Genomic DNA, 12,526 nt, shown 5'->3' on the forward strand with positions numbered 1-12,526 from the left:
TGATTTGATAGTGGTCAACTGTGTAATTTAAAATTTTTCTAAAAAAATAAAAAAATAAAATAAAATTTTTCTGATAGTGTCTCAGATGCATTTCTGTTTAAAGAAAATTGGTTTTCTGTGATAGAAGAATTAGAACCACAGAGATCTGGGGAAACTGGGAGAGAAAGGGTCAGTAAAACCTTTGTAGTGGGGTGCCTGGGTGGCTCAGTGGGTGAAGCATCTGACTTCACCCACTGAGAGAGCACAAGCATGGGAAAGGGGATAGAGGAGCAGAGGGAGAAGGAGAAGCAGACTCCCCCCTGAGCTTGGAGCCCCACGCAGGGCTCCAATCCAGGATCCTGAGATCATGACCTGTCTGTCTCTCGTGAATAAATAAATACAAATCTTAAAAAATAACAATAATACAGTTGGAGAGATTGGATGGGGGTCAAGATGAAATGAGAATGAGATTGGCCACATGGTAATTGTTGAGGGGGGTGCTTATGCAGAGGTGTTCATTAGACTATTTCTCTATTTTTAAAAAATATTTTATTTATTTATTCATAAGAGACACAAAGAGAGGCAGAGACACAGGCAGAGGGACAAGCAGGCTCCCTCTGGGGAGCCCCATGTGGAACTTGATCCTAGGACCCCGGGATCACGCCCTGAGCTGAAGGCAGATGCTCAACCACTGAGCCACCCAGGCGCCCCTCTTTCTCTATTTTTAAAAATATGTTTGCAATTCTCCATATAAATGACCCATAATAAAAAAAGGTTTTATTTTATTTTTTTAAGTTTTTAAAATAAAAAAGAGGAGTCACATAAGGGCTTCTTTGGGTGCAAAAGGACTCAGTCACACCCAGAGGTACCCTGGCTGGCTGGGAGAGAGTGCCCAGCTGGCGGGTCCGTACAGATGCCCCACTGTGTGCCTCAGTCCCCTGTGCCCACCAGGGGGCGGCCAAGACCACAGTAACCTACCCAAGCGCCACCCCATCCTTCCCCGCCCTTCTTTCTCCACCTCCTCTGAGATCTGCAGAGATTTCAGACTCCTGGGGTGGGGGGAGGAGGTTGATGCACAAACCCAAAAGATGTGCATAAGGTCAAGATCAAGGTCACGACTGCAGGAATGTGCAAGCAAGAAGGGCTATCCCAGTGTCACTTCAGAGTACTTTATTTAATCCTTTGGTTTCTATCCCTGACTTTCTCCACTCTCCCTGTGTGTGTTTTGTTTTTATTTTTATTTTTTTTTTAACAATTATTTTGGGGATATAATTCACAAGTCATACAAGTCACCCATTTAAAATGTACAATTCAATTGTTTTTAGTATAAGCAGATACATGAAACTATCACCTCTGTCAATGTGAGATTTTTTTTTTTGACACTTTAAAAGGAAACTTTAGCTATCACCCTGCCTAACCTCCTATGCCCTGCCCCCAGTTCTAAGTAACCACCGGTCTACTTTATGTTTCTAGATTTCTCTATTCTGGATATTCCCTTGTGGTTTTGATGAGCAAGCAGGCCTCTTTCTCTCCCACCCTGGAAGTGAGACCATTACAGGGGCTCCTGGCACCTCTTGCCCTGTCTCTGAGTGAGTTCAGTCCAGAACATGAGAGTTGCAGGCTGCCACCATACTCTGTAGCCTGCAATGAGATAGGCTTCTCCAAAGTTAGAGTCTAAAGAGTCGGGGTCCACCAAAGTGGATTGCACCCCCCAATCCACACACATGTGTGCACACAAGGAATTAGATCAGGGCGATGAGCAATTATAGTTCAGACAGGTCTGACCACCCTCCCACAGCTGGGGGATTGTAAAATGGTGCAGCCGCTATGGAATACAGCTTCCCAGTTCCTCAAAGCGTTAAACATCTAGTCACCCTTATGATAACCCAGCAATTCCACTTCGAGGTAAATACTGAAGAGAATTGAAACCGTATGTCTGTGCAAAAGCTTGCACACAAATATTCGTCGAAGCATCATTCATGGTAGTTGAAAACTTAGAAAAACCCAAATGTCCATCAACAAGGGAATAGATAAACAATATGTGGCACATCCATAGAACAGAATACCACTTGGCAATAGGAAGGAATGAAGTGTGGATACGTGAGAGAACTTTGAAAATACTGTGTTGGGACGCCTGGGTGGCTCAGTGGTTAAGCATCTGCCTTTGGCTCAGGGCACAATCCTGGAGTCCTGGCATCGAGTCCCATATCGAGCTCCCTGCATGGAGCCTGCTTCTCCCTCTGCCTATGTCCCTGCCTCTCTCTCTCTGTGTGTTTCTCAAGAATAAAATAAATAAAATCTTAAAAAAAAAAAAAAAAAAGAAAAGAAAAGAAAATACTGTGTCATGTGACCATACCAGACACAGAAATTGATCTGAAATGTCCTGGTCAGGGGAGATGGTGGGGATGGAAAGTAGATCAGTGGTCGCCAGGGGCCAGGGAGAGTGGCAATGGGGAGTGACAGCTCATGGGTATGGGGTGTTTGGGGGAGGGATGGAGAAGTTGTGGAGGTAGATGGTGGCGATGATTGACAGTATTGAGCATCTGCTGTAGACCAGTGAACCACACATTTCAGAATCGTTAAATGGTGAGAGAGGAAGATAGAAACGGAGGGGCCATCTTTCAGCCAGGGAAGTGGGAGCATCTGAGGATTTATATAAGAACCGTGGTAAGAAGCAGGATCTGAAACCTGCTCTAGGCAGCCACCTGTGCTCCCCATGCCGTCAAACTCACTCTTGACCAGGTCACTGAGGACCTTTCTGGGGCCCTGTCTCGCCGATTGGGGCTGGCTCTTCCGTTCACAGACTCCAGACTCCCATATCCATCTGTCTCAAAGCCCTGCTGGAATACCCAGTAGGGAGCCCAGCCCTAACTTCTGCAAAACCACTGTCACCCTCCCATCCAAACCTGCTCCTCCCACAGACTTCCTGACCCCTGTAAACAGCAGCTCCATCCTTCCAGTTGGAGGCAGCAGTGGGTAGAATATAATTTCCTTGTTACCAGAAGGACCAGCACCTGTAGGTCCTGTGATGGTCAGATGTGAACATCAAGGAATTGAAGCTTCCAGGGGAAAGGTAAACGTCTTGGGTTCAAATCCCAGCCCTTTCTTCCTGATCATACAGCTGTGTTTGGTTACCTAAACCTGCCCAAATCAAGTGTGTCCTCCCTGTGATGGTGGTCATGAAGTCTTCTAGGATGGTTGTTTCAGATGAAATAATGTGGCAAAGCCCCCCGCCATTCCCTGGCCCACCAGAGATGCTCCAAACCGACACTTCCAGGGGCCCTGGGCTGCTGAAGTGACTGACAGTGGGAGTGGTGGGGACAGGCCCAGGGCTCCAGGATCACCTCCCTGAGCTCCACACTCTGCTCCTAGGGTAGCGTGTGCTTTAGGTAGAATCAGAGAGATCACAAGCTGAAGCAGTTTCTCCTCGTGGCTTGATGCAGAGCATCTGGGGAGGGCAGAAGGGTGGGCCAGGAGCTCTCAGAGACAGAGCAGAAGCCTTCGAGTATCACAAATATGCTCAATCTGGCCAAAACCGTGTCTGCAATCAGGCCCACGAGAAGTACTTGTGCAAAAATAACACCTTTGGAGATAAGAGGGTGTTTCTTATCTGGGGGATTTTCTTCTGGGTCTTCACACACCGAGCTCGGTAGCGGCTTTGGAGGGAATTTGGAGAGAGGGCGGTAAAGGTGAAGAGGCTGGAGGGCCTGGCTTGGGGAGCGGGGGAGGGCGGCATGGCCGGTGGCTGTTTTGGGGAGCAGGGGCGCCTGGCAGGTGTTAAAGGCCCAGATGGGAGGAGAGGTTCGGGCGAGTCTGGGAGGAGCGCTGCTGTGATGTCACGGAGAGGAGGTGACAGGCTGAGCATGAAGACTGTTTCTGGGCACAAAGCCCGAGTGAGAGAATAATAGCATCCCAGGGGCTCCGACATGTTCCTGGCTTGATGGCTAACATTTTACAAGATCAAAGTCTTAGGAAGTGCTCTGCAGGGAGCGGCCGCCTCCCCACGCCTGAGCTCCAGCTCCCAGCCCGTCTCGGATCTCCGGGGTTTGTCTGGGAACATGCAGCCCGGGCTCCTGGGGCTGTGGACGGGCGGCCCGTTGACCCGGCTCAGAGGACAGCTCAAAGCCGGGCGGGCGGGTGACATGGGCTGGTGGAGCCCGGGGCGGCTGACAGGCCGAGGCAGGGGGTGCTCCCCGAAGACCCGGTAATGACCACTGGGCTTCCGGCCTCTGGTCCCAGCTGAGCAGACATTTGCTGGTTCTTTCCAGCCCAGTGTCCTCGACTTCTCTGATTTCTTGCCCTTGGGGTCACAGAGCCTCATCCTTTCTGGCTGATGATGAAGTGCCCTGCCCGTTGCTGCCTCGATCTACTCCCTCACTGCTACCAGTTGAAGCAGAAACATTTGGATCATCTTCTCTGTTTGCTAGGGAGGAAAGTGAGACACTTCAGGTGTGTGTGTGTGTGTGTGTGTGTGTGTGTGTGTGTGTGACGCGGGGACCTGGTGGGATGGCCATGCGCCTGTGACATGTGCTGGCACAGCACTGTGGGGGCTTGAATATGCCCAGGAACTGCTGAAGGAATGGACAAGGTGCAGACTTTTATGGAGCAGGGCCTGAGTTGTCGTGTTTCCCACAGGCTTCTAGGTGACCTGACGTGGCTGGTCCGTGGGCCACACTGAGCAGCGAGGCTGTGGACTCTGTGCCCTCCCTTCAAAGCCAGCTCCCGGCAAGGCCACTCTGCTGCCTCTCATGGTTGCTACCTGATGCTGCCAGGCATATGAAACTGGAAGATCAAACAGAGGACACTCCTTTCATCTCTTGGATCGGGAGCTCCAGAGGTGGTCGGTCTACAACCAGCTGTTCTGGATCCTTTTTGTGCATCCAAATTAGGTGGAGTGGGAGGCAGAGATTTTCAAAGATGCTCAGACTGCACTCCCTAGAGATTCTACTTCCAGTTGACCTAGGATGGGGTCTAGGCCATCTCATTTTCAGAAGGTCCCACGGGATTATTGAGCACCAAAGGGTGAGAACCATGGCTCTTGGCGTTAAGTTTGATACTTATCATTCATGCATTCACTTGTTTGCTCCTTCCTGCAGTCATTTATATAGGTTGCTAACATTTTACAAGACTGAAGTCCTGGGATCTGCTCTGTTGGGAATGACTACCTGCTCCCCAGGATTTATGGAGCCACTACTAGATACCAAGCACTGGTTTAGGCCCTGTGGACACACTGAACAACAGGAGCCCCTGAACAGAAAGCGAGAGGACCATTGAGAAGGAAAGGCAGAAAGGGGAATCGGGGGTGGCCGCTGTTCTTTCCTCTGTGTGCAGGGGCAGGCCTCTCTGGAAAGGTGACCTCTGAGCTGAGACATCCAGCAGAAGTATACTCTAGGCAGGTGAACAGTTTGCAAAAGTCCTGAGGTACAGTGTGCTTGGTGTGTTTGAGAAGCCAGGAGAGGAAAGATACAGAGATACACTTAGAAAACCAAAGTAGAGAACAGTGCGTTACAAACTTGCTAGAGACATATATTTATTTGTTTTATTTTTTTAATTTTTATTTGTTTATGATAGTCACACACACAGAGAGAGAGAGAGAGGCAGAGACACAGGCAGAAGGAGAAGCAGGCTCCATGCACCGGGAGCCCGATGTGGGACTCGATCCCGGGTCTCCAGGATCGCACCCTGGGCCAAAGGCAGGCGCCAAACCGCTGCACCACCCAGGGATTCCCTCTATTTATTTGTTTTAAAATGAACTCTAGGGGCGCCTGGGTGGCTCAGTCAGTTAAGTGTCTGCCTTCAGCTCAGGTCATGATCGGGTTCTTGGGTCCTGGGATCAAGCCCTGCTTGTTGAGCTCCCTGCTCAGTGGGGAGTCTGCTTCTCCCTCTCCCTCTGACCCTCTCCATCCCTTGTGCTCTTTCTCTCAAATAAATAAATAAAATCTTAAAAAAAATAAAATGAACACTAGAAGCTTACCTCTGGAAGAAATGAGTGGCTGTGGACCGGGGTTGGAGAGAGACTTATTGTATTCCCTTTGTGTACATTTTAAATTCCAAATGCCTGCATTACTTATTCAATTACTTATTCAATTCAATTACAATTCAAAAACAAATAAAATTTAAAAGAAAGAAAAAACTAAGCAGGGGACTAGTGTGCCTGGGGCTAAGGGAGGAGCGGACCCCAGGGAGGGAGGGGTGTGGTCAGGAAGGCCCCCTTAAGGTATTGAGCTTTATCACTACTGTGTGACCTTGGGCCAGCAACTTAACCTCTTTGTGCTTTTGTGTCTCAGGTCCTACCCTCAGGCCTGTGGTGAGGGGTAAGGAGCAGAGTGTGTCAGCAGCGCCTCCCTGCGTGAGACGTGAGACGGGAGCCCCCAGGGGGTCTGAACTGAGGTGTGACCGTCCTCAGGAGCTTCTGTTGCAACAGGGTCCCTCTGGCCACTGTGTGAAGAGAAGTGGGGGGACGAGCAGGACCCAGAGGTAGGGAGCCGGGTAAGAGGCCCCTGCACTCATCCAGGTGAGAGGCTGATGGCTGGGACGTGCTGGGTATGAAGGCGCTGCCTGTATTTGAAGCAGAGCCAGCCTGAGCTTCTGATGGGTCAGACCAAGGCTGTGAGGGGAAACGAGGACTCCAGGGTTTTCAGAGAATCGATGCTGCTTGTCGGCCTAGATGGAAGATGGGGAAGCCTGCAAGGGGGCAGGTGTGCGGCCCGGAAGGTCGGGATGCCTGCCCCACATCCCCACAGAGATATGAGTGGGAAGCAGGATATCTGGGTCTGGGGTCCAGGGGGAATGTCAGGAGCAGAGATAGACTTTTGGGATTTGTTACCACATAGGTGGCCTGAAAGCCCGATGTGGGGTGAGCTCACACAGGATGACAGGGTGGGTGGAGAAAAGACCTCTCTGGCCCTGAGCCTTCAGGTCTGCTAACCTTAGAGGCTTGGAGAAGGGGAGGAGGAGGAGGAGGAGGAGCAATAAATGAGTCCCAGGAGCATTTATTGAGCATATACTCTGTTCCACGCACTGCAGACTGCCGGGATAGGGGACGAAAGGCCCGGACCCCACACTGGGGAGCTTCCAGGTTGATGACAAACTGACGAAGTGAGTACACTCAGGGCCTAGTTTGGGGGGTCTGAGCAATAAAGAGAAGAGTATCCACACCTGACTTGGTATGGAGGGAGGTTTCCTAGAAGTGGAACCCTTGATCCGAGTCTTAAAAAAACAATCAAGTGGGGCAGCCCCAGTGGCACAGGGGTTTAACACTGCCTGCAGCCCAGGGTGTGACCCTGGAGACCTGGGATCCAGTCTCGCATTGGGCTCCCTGCGTGGAGCCTGCTTCTCCCTCTGCCTGTGTCTCTGCCTCTCTCTCTCTGTGTCTCTATGAATAAATGAATAAAATCTTAAAAAAACAAACAAACAATCAAGTGTTGGAAAGGGAGGAAGAATGTTCCAGAAGAACTCATAAGAGCGGCATGTACTGAGAAGTGCAGATGTTAGCTGGGGTCCTTGTGAGGTCCAGGAGACCCCAGTCAGTGGTGTCCGGAGCCTTATGCCTGCTTTTGATCCCAAGCATTGTGGTCACCATGACGCCCAACAGTGGTCTGGGGCGGGGGTTGGGGGGCAAATCCTGCCTGGTGTCTGTTACTGCCACCTGCGATTTAGGAATGGTTGTCACCAAAAAAAAAAAAAAAAAAAAAAGAATGGTTGGGGAAGAAAAATAATCAAAGGCAGAATAATGTTTTGTGACATTTGAACATGATACGAAATTCAGATTTCAGTATCCATAAATACAGTGTTGTTCAGACACAGCCTTGTCCATTCCTTCCATATGAACAGGCTGCTGGGGTTCTGTGGGGACAGAGCCCAGAAAAGCGGCAGAGGTCACATGGCCTGCAAATTTAAATTTACACAAAAATGGTGGGGCTTTGTGATCCCGTGTTTCAGAGACACCTAGCAGTGAACAAGACAGGAATTGGGGCTCCAGGCTGGTGGGGCCGGCCTGCTCCAGAAGCTGCCTCTGAGGACAGAGACTGTTTGGAAAGTGATCTCCTGCTTCTAGAATTTCTCCAGCTCCTTTTCCCCCTGGGAGCAGAGTCAGCTGTCATGAGGGAGCAAGTGACCTCCCAGACCAGGCTCTGCCCTGAGAAGCTCCCTCATAAGTCTGCTGGCGGAGGTGACAGGTGACGCGGGCCTTGTGCAGCCTCTGGGAACTTTCCCTCTGGGGTGGTGTTTTTGACGTCATCCATGCTCCAGGCAGGGAAGGAGAACACCATTCTCTCACTGGTAAAATGAAATCTCCACTTACCTAGAATCAGGTTTCATTGTTTTGTTTCACCCTTCAGGAACAAAGTCATTCAAGGGCAGGCATAAAACCTTGTTTTCTGCAGCAGGAATCCTGCTTCAGGTAGCTCCACTGCAGGGACCCAGCCACAGGGCTCCTGGAGTTCACCCCTGAGGGCTGGAGGACAGAGAACTGTCAGGCCTGGGAGCCCCCTGGCTCACCTGACCCCTGACCTCGGAGCTGGCAGGAGGAGCAGGGTGCCCTGAGATGCGGAGATGCGCCTGTGCCTGGTAACTGAGTGGGAAAGTCACTTGCTTTCTGAGTGACCTGGTGGCTGGTGTGAACCTGTCCTGAGAGATGCATCCCATCCTCAGAAGCAGCCTTGACGGTGGATAAGAGCAGGGACCTGAGCCAGACCACTGGGGTAGAAATGTTGTTTTTTTCTACCACTTAGCACCTCTGTGCTAAGTCATCTATGTGACCTTCGGCAACTTACTCAACCTCTCTGCGCCCCCGCTTCCCCAGCTTCTATAAAATGTGGTAATCCTAGTATCATATAAAGCTGTTAAGATAATTAAATGGTTTAGCATTTGTTCTTAGAACAATGCCTGGCACAGAATGTTCTGTAAGCCCTTGTTACATAAACTAAACAAAGGAGGGGACTCTCAGAGGGACTCAGGCTCTCTTGTTCTCTCTCAGGTCCCAGAGCACTTTATCAATGTGCTCTCATAGTGATTAACTGTTTTTAACTTAATGTCATTGGCCCCAGGATGAGTACTGCCTTCAGTATTGTGGCCCACGCATTACCCAGCACAGAGCCTGGCTCCTATGAGGCTCTGGATGAATGTTGGTGGAGAAACAAATGCATGAAACACCACCCCTCTGCCCAAATTATTGTTATTATTTTTAAAAGATTTTATTTATTTTTTCATGAGAGACACACAGAGGCAGAAACACAGGCAGAGGGAGAAGTAGGCTCCATGCAGGGAGCCCGATGTGGGACTCGATCCGGGACTTCAGGATCACACCCTGGGCCGAAGGCAGACGCTCAACTGCTGAACCACTCAGGCATCCCCCTCTCCCCAAATTAATAGACTATTCTTGAAAAAAGGAGTCCTTGAGAACCAATCTTCCATGCTAATCTCCAAAAAACTTTCAGAGTGGGCCGGGTACTCTTGCTGGGGGCTGCTGGGTCTGACTGGGGACTTGCAGGGTTGCTGAGTAGTACCCGTGACAACATGTGGCAGGTTGGGAAATGCAGATGCCCAAGAAGCTGAGGCAGCTGGAGGGTGAGCAGCTTTCTGGGTGCCATGGTTTCCAGCCAGCCAGGCCCCGTCCTGCTGACCCCCAGAGAGAAGGCAGGACCCGTTGACAATCAGCCAGCGGTGGGTTCCCCCAGTATAGACTTTCCACTTTCTTCATTTCTTCACAGAATCCACTTTTCTTCATGAAGTTCTCGGATGAACCGGGTTATTATAATTCTAGGGGCCAGCTCTGCAGCCAATCCTGGGAAGTTAAACCTGAAAATTGGCTCAGAAGCCCAGCAGCTCCTGGAGGCAGCAAGTGTCCAGAGATGACTTCTGTTCCCTGAGAAGTAAATGGAGGGACTGGCAGGGGAAGGAGAGTGTCCCAGGAGCCTTAACGAATCTCGCCGAGAACTCAGGTCAAGGCATCTATGAACCCCTGGCTCAGGCGCTCTCTGGACAGCGGTTCCCATAGCAGCCCTGAGTCATCCGGCTCGGCCCCACCCTGCTGTTCACACCTTCATTGGCATCCAGAGGAGATGGTCTCTTCTGGAAGCCTCAGAAATAAAGAATGTGCTGGGAGGCTCCTTGTCCCACCTCTGCCAACGTCACCTTCTAAGCTCCTCTCTGCTCATGGAGGCCCAGACACTGAATCAAAGCTCACAGAGCCAGCTGGCAAGAGTCGGGCAGAGGTCTGACATCACTGCCTTGGCCGGTCTGCAAATCAGAACCACCCGGTGAGGGAGGAGGGGGACAGACGATGGATGGCTTCCTCTGACAGCCTTTGGGGTCTCATATTTAAAAACATGTATGTGGCCACTGTCAGAAGCATTAGATAGGCTTTGGGTGGTGCCTAAAGGCCTGATCGGGATCATCTGGGCTGGGGGGAGACCTCTGTATGCCCCACTATCAACACTGGGTGCCAGAGGGGCCTCTCTGTGAGCCACTGCTGGCAAGCAAGCCCATCTCTCCTCACCCCTGCAACAGGGGGGTTCAGGGAGGGCACGGCCCCAGAGTCCAATTGCAGCCAAGGCAATAAGAACAGTGGCTGAAATACTAGAAATTGCACTCTTAAGTATGGGACAGAATGGAGCTGATGCATGCCTGGATGAGGGCTGCTGGTGTAAATTAAAACTATCTCTTTGGAAGAAACTTGGAAAGTAAACTCTTTCTCAAAGCGATGTTCCACAGCATTTGGTTCATTCATGACTAGAGGGCTTGCCATGGGCCAAGCCTTGTGTTGGTCAGCAGGGAGCCAGGCACAGACATGGCTTTGAAGGACTACTCCCCCACCCCTCCATGTTGGGGGACAGGAGGAAGCAGGGACAGGTCATTAAAAACAGCTCCCAGGCAGGTGCTGTGACTGAACCACTAGCAGAGTTGTGGGGAGCTGGGGCCTTGTCTTCCAGCTGGAGGAGGGGTGGGGCACTTAGTCAGGGGAGGCTTTCTGGAGGAGGTCATTCCTGAACCGAGTGATAAAGGATGAGTAAGCATTTGGGGGTCGGGCTGGGGGCAATGAAAACATTCTGGGCAGAGGAGACAGGAAGAGCAGGGATGCAAAGGCAGGAGAAAGTGTGTGTGTGTGTGTGCGTGTGTGCGTACGGTGTGGTTGGCATATTAAATGAGAGCTGGATTGTACAAGGATGAAGGGGTCGGGGGCCAAGGGCCTGATCTGGAAGGCCTTGTGCCCCCCTGTGAAGAAGCTGTATTTTATTCCACAAGGGATGGGGAGATGCAGACAGGAGAGTGAAAAGGAGTCACCTCTGGCATGCGTATCGTTCAGGATTCTTTGAGCTGGTGTGTCACAGAAACCCAGTGTCAACTACCTTGAGCACAAACGGTGGTTATCAGCTTTCAAAAGTACGGTGGCCTAGGACAGCTCAGGCTTCAGGAAGAACTGAATCCAGGGGCTCAGACCATGTTGGCAGGAAGTCAGCTTTGTCTCCACCTTCCTCTGGGTGGCCTGGTGGGCCAGGTGGACACTGCCTGCGTAGGGATGCTGGCAAGTCCAGGCTCCCGTCCTGCCAACTAAGCAAGCAAGCCATGCAGAGAAGGACGCCTGCCTCAGTGTACATCCTGTGGCCTCTCATCGGCTGGGATGGAGTCATGAAACTCCCTGAACCAATCATGGTGCCTAATTTGCAAAGCTTGGGTTGCTTGCCACCTGCAAGCAGGGAGTGGGGCAGTCCCATGGATTGAGGGGCCAGGAGTAGGATGACTTCCCTAAAATGAGATGCAGGTGCTCTGATCAGGAGAAGGGAATTGGGGTGCCGGGTCATATACAGTCACATACAGGATGGTTCCATTTATTTTATTTTTTATTTTTTATTCATGAGAGACACAGAGAGGTAGAGACACAGGCAGAGGGAGAAGCAGGCTCCCTGTGGGGAGCCTGATATGGGACTCGATCCCAGGACCCCGGGATCACAACTTGAGCCGATGGCAGACGCTCAACCACTGAGCCACCCAGGTGCCCAGGATGGTTCCATTTATAGGAAGTATCCAGAATCAGTGAGTCCATATAGACAGGCTGAAGATTGGTGGATACTAGGGACAGGGAAGAAGGCACAAAGAAACCGAGGGTTTCCTTATAGGGGAGATGAAATGTTTGGGAAGTAAATTGAGGTGATGGTTACACAGTGCACAACACTGTGAATAACGCTCTCCCAAATGCTCCTGAGTTCTTCACTTTACGATGGTTAATTTTATGTTAAGTAAATCTCACCTTAATAAAAGAAAAACACAGCCGGTGTCCACCCCCAGGCATCCTGGGATGCTTCTTCAGTCCACAGGGTCTGCTCCCGGGGAGACTCCTTTTTTTCCTGTTTTCTCCCTTTTTGAACCTCAGAGGTTTTGGGGCCTGCAGTGGATTGAAAGCCGGCGGCAATTCTAGGCACGGTCGCCCGCAGGGCCACTGCCCACTGCAGGGGCCGTGGGAACTGAGGGGTTGGTCCAGAAGCTGAGCTCATGTACTTTCATGAGACCTGGTAAAGCAAGCTCCAGTGAGATGCCAAGGACGTCTTGT

The 12,526-nt window shown here is 51.0% G+C and overlaps 1 long non-coding RNA gene across 2 annotated transcripts; it reads left to right on the forward strand.

Moving 5' to 3' along the window:
- The first annotated feature begins 3,795 nt into the window (after positions 1-3,795).
- LOC140630121 (uncharacterized) lies at positions 3,796-10,682 on the forward strand. Of its 2 annotated transcripts, XR_012027904.1 has the most exons (6): positions 3,796-4,023; positions 4,293-4,428; positions 4,615-5,001; positions 6,267-6,493; positions 7,006-7,077; positions 9,690-10,682. It is a non-coding gene; the product is annotated as an uncharacterized lncRNA (long non-coding RNA). The 2 variants fall into 2 exon arrangements; XR_012027903.1 differs by having other exon boundaries at positions 3,796-4,428.
- The last annotated feature ends 1,844 nt before the right edge of the window (positions 10,683-12,526 follow it).

The sequence above is a fragment of the Canis lupus genome, chromosome 3, assembly GCF_048164855.1.
Source record: "Canis lupus baileyi chromosome 3, mCanLup2.hap1, whole genome shotgun sequence".
In the NCBI taxonomy this organism is placed as follows: Eukaryota; Metazoa; Chordata; class Mammalia; order Carnivora; family Canidae; genus Canis; species Canis lupus.